General features: G+C 44.0%; 1 pseudogene across 1 annotated transcript in view; it reads left to right on the top strand.

Annotated features, from left to right (window-relative positions):
- LOC102738101 (alpha-ketoglutarate-dependent dioxygenase alkB homolog 3 pseudogene) overlaps positions 1 to 5,044 on the top strand; it is a 6,800-nt pseudogene extending 1,756 nt beyond the window's left edge. Inside the window, exon 3 of the transcript XR_014141444.1 lies at positions 4,817 to 5,044. The product of XR_014141444.1 is annotated as an alpha-ketoglutarate-dependent dioxygenase alkB homolog 3 pseudogene (transcript). The remainder of the gene's footprint in view (positions 1 to 4,816) is intronic.
- Positions 5,045 to 6,649: the final 1,605 nt, after the last annotated feature.

The following is a 6,649-nucleotide window of genomic DNA, read 5'->3' as shown; positions in this document are numbered from 1 at the left end:
AAAAAGCTGCCACCAGAGGGAGACTATGGGTAACTTTCAGGTGGAACCAGATAGCAATTTGGGCCAATAGGTAAGGCAGTAAGACTTAAGAAATCCAGTTGTCGGGGCGCCTGGGTGGCTCAGTCGGTTAAGCGGCTGCCTTCGGCTTGGGTCATGATCCCAGGGTCCTGGGATCGAGCCCCACATCAGGCTCCCTGCTCGATGGAGAGCCTGCTTCTTCCTCTCCCTCTCCCTGCTGTTCTGCCTACTTGTGCTCTCTCTCTCTCTCTGTCAAATAAATAAAATCTTTAAAAAAAAAAAAAAGAAAGAAAGAAATCCAGTTGTCCAGGGGCACCTGGCTGGCTCAGTCGGAAGAGCATGAGACACTTGATCTCAGGGTCATGAGTTAGAGCCCCACATTGGGTGTAGAGATCACTTAAATAAATAAGTAAACTTAAAAAAAAAAAAAAAGAAAGAAATTCAGTTGTCCATCCCCAGGATGGGGTGCTAAGCTGCATGAGGGAAATTACCTAAGCACTTCTATAAATCCACTTGGAGTGTATTAGTTTACATCTGCTGTACTTTCTTGGAACTGTCCTAAAGTCCATGTGGGTATGTTTAGATAGCAGGATAAAGCATATCAGGGCAGGGAGGACTTCCTTTTTCTTAAGTTCCTGCCATAATTCCAGTGCTGTGAATTTACCAGATACACACATTCTGGTTATCCAGCTATGTGTAAATATGATCTCAACACAGCTCATTGTCATGACTCAGGGACACTCAGAGGCAAGGTTTGCTCTATTTTATTTCATTTCATTTTCTCTCCCTTCCCTTCCCCTCCCCTCTCCTCTCTGCCTCAGTCTCTCTCTCTCTCTTTCTCTCTCTCTCTTGCCCTCTCTCTCATTCTTTCATCCTTTCTTTCTCTCTAGTTCTTTTCAACACCTCTTTTAAGAGCAGAAACTAAAAAGGCATTTCTTGGAAATCTGTGCTGCTTTCAGCATGGCTGGGTGGAAACAAGTGTGCTAACTTGGCTGCAATGACTTCTGCGTGGCACAGAACTGATTGACCACCTGACTTGTCAGGTCAGGGAAGCCCTGCTGTTCTTGCACTCTGCCCTCCATCGCTTTGGCTCAGCTCACGACAGACTGCAGGGGCTGGCCTTGTGTACTTTGGCAAGGCAGCACTGTTGTAATAGGCCAGGATGAGGTTTTCCTCAAGCCACTGTGCAGTCCCCTGGGAGACTGTGGATGGCCCAACCTAGCTGAGAATTCACTTCCTCTTGAGACTTCATCAAGAAGTTGTAAAATGCTCAATGACTTCCTTAGACATTGGAAGGAATACAGCTGCTGTCAGGCTCGGAATACGCACCAAGGGAGGCTTTCCAAGAAGTAAAGTTTTCCTAGGTTAATGAAAGGCAGTTAACTTAGCAGCCTAGGGAAGAAGCTAAGCTGGATGGAGGCAATTAGCCAGAATGGGTAATAGGCATTCCCCATGTCTATTGACAACAGCACAAGAGGAAGTGCTCTTAAACTAAAGCATATGGGCTTTAGGGGAACTTTAAGGGACAGTCTGGATTGCTGGCAGGCAATGGACCAGGCTTGGAGGAAGACACAGACATCAACTCCAGCGTGGATCTTTGGCAGTTTGGGAACCAGATGTGCATACCTTGCTTGGAGTGCAGAGACCACTCTCCCATGTAATATTTGGTACCTCTGATTGAGAGGGCAACCTGGATGGGTTGGGCCATTGTGCCCAACCAGAAGAGACTTCTTTTTGTCTATTCTCAGGACAGAAAACAGGAAAATTCCTTTCTGTTTAGGAAGATTTAAGGAAAATATACTAAACAATCTGTGAAATTGCTTCTAGCTCAAGGGGTTGCTGACAATCAGCATCCGCTCAACCAGGATGCATGTAATACATGGGCCTGATCTAAGAAACTGGAAATTTCTCACCCAGCATTGCTCTGTCCTTGTGGGTGGGGGAGCAGCTTCATTGAGAGCTAAGGACTAATTTTCTTCTTATCTGAAACAGGAAGCACAGAGGGCCAGGCATTCTTGGGTTCTTTTGATCTTTACTCCAAAAACTCCTACACTGTCTGCCCATCTTGTGTTACTCCCATCCACTTTGTCATTCATTATTCCTTCATCCCTGGCATGCCAAACCATTTTCTCTGCCATCTCTTTCTTTACTTATTCCTTAGATTATATACATATTTCTAACTATATATGACTGTTATGTGCATTAGTCAGGATATGATAGGCTATAGTATAAAAACAAATAGACTCTTCTTTTATCTCAGTGAGTTTCTTTCATATACATATAAAATCTGATGAGAGGGATGCCTGAGTGGCTCAGTTGGTTAAGCGGCTGCCTTCAGCTCAGGTCATGATCCCAGGGTCCTGGGATCGAGTCCCGCATTGGGCTCCTTGCTACACAGGGAGCCTGCTTCTCCCTCTGTCTGCCGCTCCCCCTGCTTGTGCTTGCTCTCTGTCTCTCTCTGACAAATAAATAAATAAAATCTTAAAAAAATAAATAAAATCTGATGAGAATCCTCAGGGGCTCTTCTCCAACTTGGACAACTTGGGAATCCAAGCTCTTTCCATTCTGTGATGGCACCATTTCAACATGAGGTCCAAGTTCTCTGCAGCAAGGTGAAAGATGGCTAAAAATATTTTAAAGGCCCGACTAGAGAGAAGTATACATCATTTCTTCCACATCCCATTGGCAAGGATGTAATCACATTGTCCCCACCCAATTGCAAGGAAGGATGAGAAATATAACTTTCCTGTGAGCCCAAGAAAAGGAAAATAAAACAAGACGTGACAAATATGTAACATTGTCTTTGACAGAGTTTATGTCTGTGGTTTTGTGCCTCCTTTTTCATCTTGGTGTCTGTCCTCTAGGGGAGCACCTTACTTCCTGGGCCCCCACACAAAAGGATGGGTATCACTAGGTAATAGTGAGCATTAACATTATCTCAGAGCTAACCTAGTAAGTAGAGCATGGCACCCCCACGGCCATAGTAACATGTGAAACTAATCTGCCTCTTTCTCTAGTGGGAAAATGGGATGTAATATTTATCTTGCAGGGCTGTCAGGATTAGAAATACCATAAGCCAGACACAGGTAGAAAAGGGACACCTTTACAGTCTTCACTTTGACCCATGAAGATTCATGACCACTAGGATGGATCCAGAAGTGTTCAGGCTGGCTTCTCTGGGATATAGTGAAGCCTGTAGCATCTTATAGTGAGCTGTTCCCTGATATGTGGACTGAAGAAGGCTGCCTGGCTGTCACTGTCAGCCTGAGTATATATATTTCACCCTTCTGATGAGACTGGCCTGCTTTCTGATAGGCATGCCTAGGTGGGGAGATTATCTGGGTCTGCCCAGAAGGGTAGTGAAGATTTCATTATACAGCAATAGAAAGTTCCACAGAGCTGTTTTAAGGAATAGCAATAGCTACCATTTATTTTTTTAAGATTTTATTTATTTATTTGAGAGAGAGAGAATGAGAGAGAAAGAGAGAGCAAGAGAGGGGGAGAGTCAGAGGGAGAAGCAGCCTCCCCACTGAGCAGGGAGCCGGACGCCGGACTCCATCCTGGGACTCCAGGATCATGACCTGAGCTGAAGGCAGCCGCTTAACCAACTGAGCCACCCAGGTGCCCAATAGCTACCATTTATTGAATGCTTGCTATATGCCAATGACTTTATATGTATATTTACATTTAATCTGCATAAAAATGCTCCTAACTTTACAAATGTGGAAAACTGAAGAGAGGTTAAGAAAATTGTCCAAGATCATGCAACTAATAAGTGACCAAGCTGGAGTATGAATTCAGGTCTCTCTGGCCTGTAGTGGCCCTTTGGTGGGAGATACAGAGTGAGGGAAAGGCGTGGTTGGAAGAGTGAGCCCTTCTGCTTCAACTGCATTTTTTCTTCCTCTGATCCAACTCCAGTTTGAACTCCCAATTTCTCCACTTTTCCTTGTCTTGATAGCACAGCTCCAGCAATAACTAATGTAGGAGAGCAACTTGGTTTAGAAGAAACCTCCAGACCATAGAGACATCCACTCAGAAAGGGTTTTTGGACCAAAGGCAATCTTGTCTATCATAAATGAACAAATTAGTTTATTAGAGAAATAGCATATAGCTAGAGAGCTATGAGCAATTAGTGAAGTGATCTTTAGTTCTCAGCTAGCAGACCCCAGCATGAAGCACTCTTTTGGTGATATAATGCAAAGCTGTAGGGGAAATGCCATCCTGAGCTGACCTTGCTGAACCTGTAATGGGGCAGAGGAGTAAAAACAGGATGAGGAAGCTTCTGCCACCAAACCAGCAGCAGCTGGAAGGAAACTTGCTGGTAAACAAGGATTGAGCTACCAGGGAAGCCTCCATCAGCCCCAAGTGAAGCAGTGGCCAGGGAATGAGCTGAGGTCAGTTTGGATAAGGGATGGAGTAGCGTAGGGAGGATGTTAAAGTTACAGGGACCTGCAGATATGTCTAGTCTAACTCCCTCATTATCCCAGTGAGGAAACCATGGCTCAAAGGGAAGGGACAGTGGACTTGCCAGAAATCACACAGCTGACTAGTGTCAGAACCAGGACTAGAACTTGGGTGTTTGAACTCTAACTGGAAGGCTCTTTTCATCCTTTCAATACATGATGTAAGCAACCAGTATTTAGAAAAGATGGGTCCTCCTAAGTGTGCACATTTGGAAAGGTAGGGAAGAGAGTATACTTTGGGAAGACTACTTGTGCTACCTTGCTTTACCCAGGGACTGTACCAGATTGTTTTGAGAAAACCTATTTTTCTGCTGATAGGACATCCCTGCTTTTAGCATACCCTCATGCCTCAGAAGGATAATGGGAAGAACCATCCTTCCATCTTTCTACCCTTTTGGTCCAGAACTTTCTTACCCTATGTCCTCACACCTGACTGTTCTGGAAGACTAGCCAGTGTCATCCCAGACCAGCCAGGAGGTTGCCTCCAAAAGGCTGAGATTGTTAGCTCTCATATAGACCAGAACTTTCCAGAAGCCAATATGTGGACCAGTTCCAGTCTGTGACCATGTTTCCACTGTGTTGAAATTAGATGAATCAGGGGATGCCTGGGTGGCTCAGTCGGTTAAGCATCTGCCTTCAGCTCAGGTGACGACCCCAGGGTCCTGGGATGGAGTCCCTCATCGGGCTCCTGGCTCAGCGGGGAGCCTACTTCTCCCTCTGCCTGCTGCTCCCCCTGCTTGTGCTCTCTCTCTCTCTCTGACAAATAAATAAATAAAATCTTTTTTTAAAAAAAGAAATTAGATGAATCAGGACAAAGTAGTGAGTTTTTTTATGAATTAAATTTAAATTTATTCTGTCCTTGCTACCTTTTTGGAGCTAAAGTATAATTTTTATTTTTTAAAATTTTTAAATGAAATTATGGAGATTTTTGCTTGTAGAGGTTTTTTTGTTTCACAAAATAAAAGCCAAGCAACCTATGCATCCCTAAATAAATGATTTGTACTCTTCTGCAAAATTCTAAATTCTGGGGGGCACTGATGTAAGCTACCCAGTCTGTTTCCAACAACACATCTTCCCCCTCTCTAGGCCTTTTCTTTGCTTGCTGCTTTTTACTCAATTTTGCTTCCTGCTCTGAAAAGTAAATCTTCAGATACAAGGAACACAGCCAGTGTCAGGTATTAGTGATGCTAATGCTAATCACTGCTTTATCAAATGCTTAATGAGATGCCTAGGGAAAGGCACACATGCCATGCCGATTTGTTAATGGAACTGAGGGTAGCCACAGAATTATTAATAAATTAACTGCTTTATGATGTGAACCTCACACACTTCTCAGGCTCATCCTCCTAGCTATTGGCAAGATTAAAAGAAATAATTTGTTAAATTGGAGACATCCCAAAAGGAAATTTGACAATGGCAAAGTGTTGGGGTAGCCTGCATGTAGGTAATTCCTTCTCATGGTTAAAGCTGGGAAGCAAGGCAAGACAAATACAAAGCCCATAGAGGAGTGGAAACACAAAAGCTGCAAGGTAAAAGGACCCTTTCTCATAACACAAAGTCATCTGATCTCTCTAATAGGCCAGTGGTAACCACAAGGGAGGATGAATGGCATGGCCATGGTCTGATGAGACTATGTGCATGGGTGTTCCTTGGTGTTCCCAGGGCTAGGGTAAAATTAGGGAGATCAATTGTATGATTTTTGGCCCATTCCAGCTCTGTCATTCTGTGGGTCTCTACATTATAGCCTGCTAACTGCAGTGATCTTTAGACATGATTAGACTAGTAACTCCCTGAACAAGGCAACATATTTCTTAAACCAGTGAGTTTTATAATCTGAGTTCTACAAATCTCAGGCACAACCCTGCTGCTGCTTGGTAGTTACCCACTTTAGAGAAAGAGGTGTCACTTCCCATTGTGTGGCACTTTTAAAGTATGATGGAACAGCTGACATTCTTAACTGCCTCGAGTCCTTGGTAAAATGAGGTGAGGAGTGAATAAGTGAATGCTTGCAAGCATGCTAAAAATCTGAATCTATCGAACCTGGTTCTGAGAAGCAGACATCAGGATGCAATACACTTGGCTTCCACTAGTTTTTCAGTTCTTTCTCCCATTACTGGGGTTTCCATAATCCTTACTCCAGGCCAAATACCTGACCTCCACCCTTGCAG

Source organism: Leptonychotes weddellii, chromosome X (genome assembly GCF_054177405.1).
Source record: "Leptonychotes weddellii isolate Sample4059 chromosome X, ASM5417740v2, whole genome shotgun sequence".
Classification (NCBI taxonomy): Eukaryota; Metazoa; Chordata; class Mammalia; order Carnivora; family Phocidae; genus Leptonychotes; species Leptonychotes weddellii.
Note: the sequence above shows the minus strand (reverse complement) of the source record. Positions and strands in the feature narration are given on the sequence as shown.